We start from the raw sequence: 11,559 nt of genomic DNA, 5'->3' as shown, positions 1-11,559 counted from the left end.
CATGGTACGCCCCGCAATACCTTCTAAATAGCAAGCCAAGAATTTTCCTTGCCATAGGGATAGTCTCTCATCCAATGGTTGCCTCCATACTTGAAACATGTGTCACCTTCTCTAGGCACTTGATCTTTAGAGCATTGGAGATCTAGCCCTCATAAAATTCATGATCATGGTAGGTAGAGGACCATCAATAGCATATACATAATAGCTATTTGTCTTTCTAAAAATCCCTAGGCAAATAGGTAGGATCATACTCCCCATCATAGTGGCTAGCCACAAGAACCTACTTTCTAGTTTCATTACCTTTTTCTTTAGGAATACATCCACATACCTCAGAGACGTAGCTCTAGGGAGAGGTGGTCGTTCCTAAGTTAGAGTAGGCTAAGCAATTGAGCACCCCCTGTTGATCGATCATTACACCCTTGGGTAGGTGATTGGTCACATCTCCTACTAAGGTCATTGCATACATGTGCTCTAAAAAATCAGTTTTGTGTGGCGTGGTTACCCAGTTTTTTGCACACTTCACACCATAACTTACCACTAGCACCTTGGGCAATATTCATATATGTTTGACAAATCTGTGTACAATGGTTACCTATGCAGATTCCACATACGTAAACTCTTGGGTACGATGGTTGATTCCTAATATAATAGCTTGGTCTCCTAGTTTCATGCCACATTCTCTGTAGCACTTGATCCAATATAGCTTTTGTATTGGCATGTCGAGAGGTGCCCTAGAGGACTTTAGAGGTGTTGTTGGCTATGTCCATAGATCCCTCAAGGTTGCAATTATGTGCATAGAGCAAAGCATCTATGTAGCATTCATTCAATGGAGTGATGCTTACCACATGAGTGTATGTATAAGGTCTTGTCCTTGAGTCCCTCTAGGAAGCATGAGATCAATTGTTTCTCTGACAAGTTCTCAGAAGTTAGACACTCAAAATATACCACGTCAACCTATTGATGGCATCACCCACACTTTCTTTGCATACGTGTTTAAAACTCAAGATTTAAGTTAGTACAGTGTGCTTGATGTCGATCTTGATGATCACCTATACCTTGACCATGACTTAAAATCATACAAAACAGACACTTGTAGATTTTGAAACCAAGCTAGAGATCTTCCTTCCAAGATAAGGCCAAATCCTTAAATCGTGGTATGGATATCAGTGACCTTTTCGGCATAGATCACATAGCAGAATTGTGCCACATGGTTGTGGGGATCTGTGGTCCTGTTGTACGTACCGCTTGCAAGGCTTTTGGAGGTGGAAAGGTTTAACCTCTTTGGAGCCGCTCCCTCTCACCCTTACCTTGGCAAAAGCTACATCTAGGGTTTCTCTAGGTGTATTTGGTTTATGGCTTGTCTCTGCAATCTCCCCCATTGTGGGAGGATGGATAGTCCATTGGTTCATGTGGAGGAGTAGATGGAAATAGAGCAAGTGAGACATGGGACGGGTTTACCATGCGGTCCCCATCCTAGGCCTCTTCTTAGAGCCCAAGTTCATGGTGGGTATCATGGTGTTTGAGCTTTATATTGGGGGTCTTATGGTTTGGTAATGGGTGTTGGAATCCTCGAATGTAAATCCATTAGCCCTTCCTCTACTTACTTCCCTTGGGAAAATTGGCACTTCATCCAAATATGGTCCTTAAGGTTTTGAGGGTTGAATATAAAATACTTCCTCTCCTCACTTCCCTTGGAAAAATTGGCACTTCATCCAAATATGGTCCTTAAGGTTTTGAGGCTTGAATATGAAATACTTGGCTCCCCATTTGTCATAAAATTGTGATGTTGAGGATCTCGTGGAATGTATACACTGAAGCAATTATTTATGTTTATGATTGGGCATCTTCTAGACCCAACTTGGCTTGTCTTTGTAAAAAATGGAGTAAGGGTAGTCAACATACACCCTCCTCATGGGACATTTCTCCAAACAAGATTGGTCAAAGAGGTGAAGGTGGACGAGGTAGCACATGGGTGAATTTAGGCCCTTGTTTATGCTCTTTGTGGGTTGGATCTTGGTCAGTGGGGGTTCTAACATACTCGGTTCCCACGTAGGGGCCATTGGTGTTGGCCTTGGCTCATAAGCCACATTGGGGTTGATAATGTAACATTTAATGGCCTAGTCACTTGTGTGTAGCAGAAAATAGCATAAACATAGTGAGCATTTCATTAGAATAGATTCCTAATGAGCATAGCAAGAGTGCTTGGATGGAGAGAGCAACAAAAAGCATAACACCTAGTTAGATAGGCATGAACAATACTTCAAAAGAGAGAGAAATTAAGCTATTGATAACAGTTGAGGACCCGATTTACATGGAGCCGGTCCCCCCTCCAAAAGGCTTTGTATTATAGGTGTCCCCCATCAAGGGAGACATTTTACAATACAATACTTTGTGTTCCTTCAATAACTTGTTGGTGCAATGAAGATGGAAGCTTCAAGCACCATGCACACACTTATAGAACACACCATCAATTCCCTCACGGCCTCAGACCCAAGACCTCACACACCTTTGAAGATGGTGAGAGCTAGCAGGGTATGAGAGTAGATTGAGAGGAAGAAGGAGTAGTCTTACGAGAAAGAAGTATATCTCCTCACATAATCACTCATAAAAGCTTAGCATAGCTTAGTAATTAGCATGGTAGAGGAGATGAGCATGCATTTAAGCTTGTCTCTTGGTTGAATTTGCATCACAAGGCAAGATTGTGTCGATGTAGGCCTCCCTTCTGACAAGCTTGGAGTAGATGAAGAGCTTTCCATTAAAGCTTGAGAAGGACACATGAGCTATTGTGAGTGTGTGTGGAATAATGCCTCACAAATCAGCCCCCTCTCTCATCTTGGTTGACCCCTCTTGCTAATTCCTCTTGCTGGCTTCCACAGTGAACCTCTCCAAGCTTAGCCAATAGGGATTAAGTGGTCAAATGAAGAGCCTTGTGACATGCATCCCTCTTTCCCCTTTAATGAGAGCTTAATTAATTAGATTAATTCTATTAAATCCCCATTGGACCTTTTCCCCTTCTGGCCAATAGGAATTAAGCAAGCCATTGGGCCACTTAATTCCTATTGGACCCCTTGGCAGGCTGTCCAATAATCATCCAGGAGACTTAATTTTCATTGGTTCCTTTTATAAAGTGCTTTTAAATTTATTAGACTAAATTTACTCTAGCCTAATTCCCATTGGTCCACCTCTATGGTCATCCAATAGGATATGAATATTGTTTGGGGGCAACTGGGCTAGGAACGTGACATGTGTCCACTATGCCCTTTGTGTAAAGGGGAGCCTTTGAGTGTGTGTGCGTGTGTGTGTGTTATCTCACCTCTTTCTCTCTCTTCTCCTACCTTTAGGGCTCGCCCCCTCCCATGTAGGGGTCTAGGAAGACTTTGTGTACACTTACAAAGCATCCAATTTCCTTAAGCTTGACCATTTGGACTTACCCTTTGAAATTTGGAACCTTAGCATTTTGGAAGTCTTAATGGGCTGAACCTTAGGTCTTTGAAGCCCATTGCTTTCACATTGCTCTTCTACAGATGGTCGCCCTTTGGATCCCTACTGTGACCAGTCTGCTAGCCTTACCAATAATCTAGCCTTTTCTCCCTTGGTACTTTCCCATATTAAATGATCAGCTTAACATGAAAATCATTTAGGAGAATTATATATTAGTTATTATGACATTATCTCTCTCTTGAAATCATAGTCGTCCTTGACTATGGGGTACAGAAGATAAAGCATATTCATTAGTCCTTTTTCTAGCGGATAGAGGATCCCTATCTTACCCTACGACATCATCCCAGAATGGATGACTAATCCATTTGGCACTTGAGAGCCTAAGCTTCCACAAGCATGTCTGCGCATTAGTACTATCAATCTTCCATAGTAGAGTGACAAGCTCTACTTGGTGTTTGGAAGACGTCTTCTCCACAAACTTGATCCTCAGCATGCATACTACTTAGCATTTGTGCACAATAAAGAAAAAGAGAGGCTTATAAGACAAAAAAGTTGTTCATTTTAAACATTTGTACATTTGCTTACTCTAGGGAAGCATTGTAAGCATTGACAAGGTTTAGGTTATCCTTTAATTGTATGCCTTGCATCCATCTAGCATCTTCAAAATGATATTTCTTAAACTTAATAAGATACCGTCGGATGATCTTACCACCTCTCAATACCTTGTCTTCATGTCAGAGAATGGACTCGAGCTGCAGCACCTCTTCTTGGTCCTTGATCTCCGGTGGGTCTTCAATAGTTGGTTCTTGAGGTGGCTTTCCTTTGTAAGGCTTTAGTAGGCTCACATGAAAAGCATTGTGTATGAGCCAATGACTAGGCAACTTGAGTTGATAGGCCATTTCATTGATTGGTTTAAGAATCTGGAAGGGACCATAATACCTTTTTACTAACTTAGCATATTACTTTTGGTGTCCCGTAGGATTCCTGCCCGTCGTGTGCCTTAATCGAGCCTTGGAAAATTTAAGCAAGAACCAATCATTTTCTTTAAAGGCTTGGGCTCTTCTGTGCTTATCAGCAACAACCTTTTGCCTTTGCTGTGGAGATAGAGATAGCATCCTTAATCTTTTGGAAATATTCTTGTAGGTCTCGGCTATAATCATCTGTACTGAAGATCTTCCCGTGTACCTTAAGTAGCAGGGGACTTTTAGATCTTCCCTCAATTACCTTGAAAGGTGCTTTTCCTGTGGAGGTATGTACAATATTATTGTAGGCATACTCCACCAAGGGTAAGTACTTCTCCCATTGGGACCTTTGATCTACTTCCGTTACATAGGTTTTTAGTAGATCAAGAATTGTTAGGGTAGCTATTTCACTTTGGCCATCCGTTTGCGGGTGATAGGCCAAAGAGAAGTTTAGCCTTGTCCCTAATTTCTCAAAGAGACCCTTCCAAAAATTACTGGTCATTCTAGGATCTCTATCCGACAGTATGGACATTAGCAAGCCATGGTATTTGAAAATTTGTGATATGAAGAGGGTTGCCATTTGATGGGCTTTGATAGTCTTTTTGACATGTATAAAATGAGCTTGTTTGCTGAACCTGTCTACTATTGTCCATATTCCTGTATTCCCATGGATAGACTTAAGCAATCCATGGATATGCTCTCTCATGGTGAATTAGGGATTGGCAAAGGTTAAAGCAATCCAGGTTGCTTTCCTCTATCAAACTTCGTCTTTTGTCATACCACACATTTAGAAACATACTCTTGTATGTTTGCTTTCATGGCAGGCCAATAGAAATATGTTTCAATCCCTTTTAGGGTAGACTGAATCCCTCTATGCCCCGCATAAGGAGGAGCATGAGATTCATACATTACTTTCTTACGTAGTGAGTTAGTAACGCATAGTCTAATGCCATAGAGAAGATAACCATCTTGTAAAGTAAATGGTTCCTCTTTCTTCCCCAGTGCAAGGGCTGAAATCACATCTCTAAAATTGGGATCAATAGCGTACTCATATATCATAGAAGATAGATCATTGTGAGTCGCTATGGAAACTGCATTCACTCTCGGCCGTCTTGAGAGTGCATCGGCTACTTGATTATGCTTGCTATCAATGTGAACAATATGAAAATGAAATTGCGAAAGGAAATTTGCCCACCTCATTTGTTTGTCGGAGAGCTTGGTCTGCGTCATGAAGTACTTAAGGCTTTGGTGATCCGTCCGCAGAATGAAAGTAGTCCCCAATAAATAGTGCTTCCACAAATCTAAGGCATGTAGAATTGCGAGGAGTTCCTTTTCATATATGCCTAGAGCTTGCTCAACAGGGTCGAGCCTTCGACTTTCATAGGCTATGATGTGCTCTTCTTGGAGCAAAACAACTCCAAGGCAATCACCACAAGCGTCACATTGGACCTCAGTTGGCTTTGAGAGATCCGGTAGTGTAAGCACGGGTTGAGAGATAAGCTTTTCGAAAGCATTGTTCTCCTTGGGAGACCATGTATACCTAACATTTTTCTTTGTTAGGTCATGTAATGGTCCCGCGATTTGTGAGAACTTTTCTATGAAGCGTCTATAGTATGCACACATACCTATAAAGCTTCTTAATTCATGAAGATTCCTTGGATTACGCCATCCTTTTATCACCTCTATCTTTGATGGATCCATTTGGATGCCATCTTGAGAGATAATGTGACCTAAATACTGAATCTCTTGTAAGAAAAACTCACGTTTCTTTCGATTAATATGAAGTTTATTCTCTCGTAAGACTTGAAATATTACCTAGAGGTGCTGCTTGTGTTTGTCTAGTGAATTGGAGTAGATGATGATATCATCAATGAACACTCCAGTAAAGGTTTGGTGAGGCCTGATTAATAGATTCTCCATCAAGCGGTTGAATGTGGCTGGTGTATTGGTCAAGCCAAAAGGCAAGACAATGTATTCGTAAAGACCAAACGTAGTGCAAAATGCGGTCTTTACAATGTCTTGATCAACTATCCTTATTTGATGGTAGCCACTTTTTAGGTCAATCCTACTGAAGTAGGTCAACCCTTGTAGCTTATCAAATAGATCTTCTACCCATGGAACGGGAAACCTATTCTTGATAGTGATCCTATTTAGTGCTCTATAGTCGACACACATACGGTATGTGCCGTCTTTCTTTTGCACTAATAGTATGGGTGAGCAGAATGGAGATGAGCTAGGACTAACCATGCCCTTCTCAACTAACTCATGCACTTGCCACATAATCTCCTCTTGTTGAGCTTGAGAAACTCTATAAGGGGGTTTATTAGGCCGTGAACTTCCTGGAAGAAGTTTAATTGCATGGTCATCATTGCCTCGTTGAGGAGGTAGTTCACAAGGGATGCCATCAATAAAAGCATCTTGAAATCCCTTGAGAAAATTGGATAACTCTAATTCCTTGTGATTGTTTGTATTTTCTTTTGCTAAAGCATTAGGTTCATATTGAGAATCTTTAGCAAAAATCATGTACACGGAAATAGAGCTCTTTATTGACTTATTGAAAGCTTGCGTATGTACAATGGGTATGGTGTTACCCATCTTCGTAGCATCTATGTACATATCTTCTTCCCTAAAACTAAAGTAGATTTTCCTTTCAGGAGATTTAACATTGGCAGCCATGCAATCAAACCATGGTGCCCCTAGGATTACATCCTCGTGCTTGAGAGGAGAGATAAAGAAGTCCTCTTTGTCCACATAGCTTTGGACATGGAGCCTCAATTTCCCAATTAAGGGAGTGACTGAAGCTTCTTGCCCCTTGAAAGCACCATCAACGGATAGGACATCTCCCATCTCATAGGCTTGAATGCCTAGCTTGGTGGCCAACTCTACGAATATGAAATTGTGAGTAGAGCCGGGGTCAAAGAGAATAAAAGCATCATGTTCTCTTACCTCTCCCCAAGCGTGGCATAGAGGAGATCCTTTGTGGTGAGCTTCCTCTTCTTGGATTTCGACCAAGGTAGCTCTAGGAGGCTTGTTTCGTGTATTCTTGTGGGGGCAAGCACGATAAGCATGCCCTTGCTCCCCGCACTTGAAACAACGGTTATCTTTACGATAACGCTCAAGCTCTTCAGGAGAGAGTTTATTTTTACCTTTATAAACTCCCTTCTCCTTAGCTTTGTTGTTGTTGGCGTTGCCTTTAAGAGACTTTTGGACATTGTTCTTCCCCTTAGGCTCATTGTTACGGTCCTTGTTCTCCGTGGGCTTAAGATATCTCTTAGCCCCTATTTGGAAATTGATTCGTGAAGCCACCATGGTATGGTGTATGACCGCAGGTATGGTGCGTGGCCTTTGCGAGTTGACATACTCCGCCATATCTTCAGTTAAGCCCGCACAAAATTGTTGTTTTTTCTCTCCAAAATTCATGTTTTTGAAGATAGTGGCTTTGAGATGTAAGCCCCAAAACTTGTCTACATATTTGTGAATAGATTCGTAAGGAGAGAGATTCAAGCTTTGCCATTCGATGAGTACTTTGTCTTTGGAATTAGTAGCCAAAAACTGCTTCATGATGGAAGCTCTTAAAGCTTTCCATGTTCGTGGAGCTTCACAGGTTTGCCCATAGGCTAGACCACCATTGCCTGGTGGACTTTTGAAAATGCATAGCTACATGGTGTAGCTTAGAGGACTTCGTAAAGCCACATCAAATTGTTGGATGAAGGCCAAGACTTTGTCTGTAGCACCAAAGGTGCCATCGTAGGTAAGAATGAGATGTTCTTTCCTCCCTCTTTGAACTTCTTGAGCTTGAACGACCTCTTCCACACGGCATAGGATTTCCTATGGCCTCTTCTTTTTGGTGGTTCGAAAGTTGCACCATCACTTTCTTCAGAGGAGGAAGAATTTGAGGAGGATGGAGAAGAGGGTGACCTCTTCCTCGCCTTTTTCTTCCCTTGGTCCTCCTTGTCTGCACCATCACTTTCTTCATAAGAGGAAGAGGATGAAGAAGATGGAGAAGAGGGTGACCCTTTTCGCGCCTTTTCCTTCTCTTCAATTTCTGTCATCCCTCTTTGAATTATGGTGTGGAGAAGTGTGCGATGGTCTTCTGGGTTTAGGGGGTGATGGAGAGCGTTTTGCCCGCCGTCTTCGTGGAGCCATCTCCGCCGAGGTGGCAGGAGACTCACTTCTTTCTTGTTCTTTTGGTGGGGGCTCTTGAGTTCTCCTTTGGGAAGGAGATGCGTCATCAAGTAGTAGATTTTTGAGCCCTTCGTACGGATCCTCTTCTTCTTTTCGAATCGGAGAGAGGCCTCTTTTGGAAGTATCACAAGGAGGCTTCCTAGGTACTCTCTCTTCATGGTGGGGAGTTTGGAGAATCCCATGAGCACGAAGCTGCAGTTGCACTTCACTTTGGAGAGATGGATTGCCCATAGCTTGTTTAAGACTAGAAACAAGGTAGTTAACAAGCATAGGGGCATCATTAGTAGCATGCTCATTAACAAAATCAAAGCTATCAACATTAATTTCACTCTCCTTACTATTGTTAGTCATTCTAACAATTTTTAGGTGTAAACCTTTTAGGTGTACTTTGGCACTTCAAGCCCTAGTTGCTACTCCTCTTTACCCCTTTAGAAAAGCACTCAAGCTCATGTACACGTGCCTCGAATATCATTAATTGCAAGGAATAGAAGAGAGGGTCTTTCAACACCAAAACAATACCAACTCCGTTCAAGCTCTCCATTAAAGTTTGAGAAGGAGATAGACTTTCCTTCCTTCACACATGAGCTAGTGTGAGTGTGTGTGGAATAATGCCTCACAAATCAGCCCCCTCTCTCATCTTGGTCGACCCCTCCTCTTGCTGGCTTCACATTGGACCTCTCCAAGCTTAGCCAATAGGGATTAAGTGGTCAAATGAAGAGCCTTGTGACATGTGTCCCTCTTTCCCCTTTAGTGAGAGCTTAATTAATTAGATTAATTCTATTAAATCCCCATAGGACCTTTTCCCCTTCTGGCCAATAGGAATTAAGCAAGCCATTAGGCTGCTGAATTCCTATTGGACCCCTTGGCAGGCTGTCCAATAATCATCCATGAGACTTAATTTTCATTGGTTTTTCTTATAAAGTGCATATAAATTAATTAGACTAAATTTACTCTAGCCTAATTCTCATTGGTCCACCTCTATGGTCATCTAATAGAATTTGAATACTCTTTGGGGGCAACTGGGCTAGAAACCTGACATGTGTCCACTATGCCCTTTGTGTAAAGGGGAGCCTTTGAGTGTGTGTGTGTGTGTGTTATCTCACCTCTTTCTCTCTCTTCTCCTACCTTTAGGGCTCGCCCCCTCCCATTTAGGGATCTAGGAAGACTTTGTGTACACTTACAAAGCATCCAATTTCCTTAAGCTTGACCATTTGGACTTACCCTTTGAAATTTGGAACCTTAGCATTTTGGAAGTCTTAATGGGCTGAACCTTAGGTCTTTGAAGCCCATTGCTTGCACATTGCTCTTCTGCAGATGGTCCCCCTTTGGATCCATATTTTTCCTCCTTTGGATCCCTACTGTGACTAGTCTGCTAGCCTTACCAATAATCTAGCTTTTTCTTCGCTGGTACTTTCCCATATTAAATGATCAGTTTAACATGAGAAAATCATTTAGGAGAATTAGATATTAGTTATTATGACAAATAAAATGATTGGTGCTCCTTAGTGTTGGGGAAAGTTTTTCCCCAAGGGTTCATAGCTTTTGGAAAGTGACCCATGCTTGATTAATTAGTCAATTAAGTGGTTTCCTTTGTCCTCCACAACCACCAAGGGTGGAGAGAGTGATTGATCATTTCCCCCAATCCTTACCACTTTGGTCCTATCATCCATTATATTATATCCGCACCAAAAGTATTGGTATGAGAATACAAAATGCATTCATAATGAATGTATCTATTCTTGTCTGAAACCTTGGCCGTGGGAGCCATTGAAATTGTGTCACACGAGGTGGTATCCTCATAATCAAACACAATTTCCTCTTCAAGGATGGCTCTTAGGGCGTCCTTGGAAGGTCCTGCTCGGCTACTATGAGTAGAGACTCCAAATCTTATCATAGACTTGAAAGCTAGTGTGGTTACAGACCTTAATTGCATGAAGTGCCTTAAGGATACCTACCCTCCTTGATTTCCACCAGTAAGAAATAGATGACTCTTTTTACAATTTTGAGTATCTTTATATATACTTTTGAAGGTTTCTAAGGTTTTTTATGCAAGTGCATGGATATTGAATATGGGTGTTCAATTATGCATGTTAGTGTCTTTTTATAGAGCTCAATTGTCCTTATTGTGACTCAAATCATTTTGGGTTGCAACCAACTGCTTAGATTGTTTTGTGCACTAATAACATCTCAAACGATTTTGTGCACAAGTCAAGTTTTTACCATTAGGAGATCCCAAGTCTTGAGAGGAGTGTCCATAAGGATCAATACATCAAAGTTTTACCAGAAAACCCTAATTGCACAAAACAAATCTACGCTCAGATTGTTTTGTGCAAGTCAGGTATCTTGGCAAGAATTTGCAAGGTTGGGCACCTTGAAGGCCTCGATGTACTAATTACTTGCCTACCTTATTATGAAGGTTGACTCTCCCTAATTGTTTATAAGTGTACATGTTGTTTATTCTGTCGAAAGTCTTGGGTTCAAACCCCCTTATAGCTCGTGTGACATGTAGCCCTAAGGAGATGTTCCCTGAGTCTATATGATGGGTTGGCCTACCTTATTCAGCTGAGATGCTCCACCTCACGGAGTGGAGGTTGTGCGTTGTAATTTCAAATTCTAGGTATCTATCTAAAAAACCTGTCTTTGGAGAGAAAGAGTGGAGGAAGTGACGAAGTTGAGCCAAGAACCAAAGTGATAGCTTCTGCCATTAATGATTTTTCCAAAGAAGCAACCATACGTCCTTGCATTTCTCTACTACCATCAAAGATAATGTAGGTGGTTTTGGTGATAACTATGTTCTTTGCTCTAGCCCTCCCTTGTGTTCCACTCGTGTCTCATACCTCCAAACTTAGTGCATTGCATGTTACTAATTTTCTCTTTAACCAAGTTCTAATAACCAAAAATGTCTGCTTCAAAGTAGTTAATTCTCTTCTCTTCTCATTCCTTGCATATACACTGGCCTGTGCTGTTTTGA

This window comes from Adiantum capillus-veneris, chromosome 29, assembly GCF_014529385.1.
Source record: "Adiantum capillus-veneris isolate H3 chromosome 29, ASM1452938v2, whole genome shotgun sequence".
In the NCBI taxonomy this organism is placed as follows: Eukaryota; Viridiplantae; Streptophyta; class Polypodiopsida; order Polypodiales; family Pteridaceae; genus Adiantum; species Adiantum capillus-veneris.
This window is presented reverse-complemented; position numbering follows the sequence as displayed.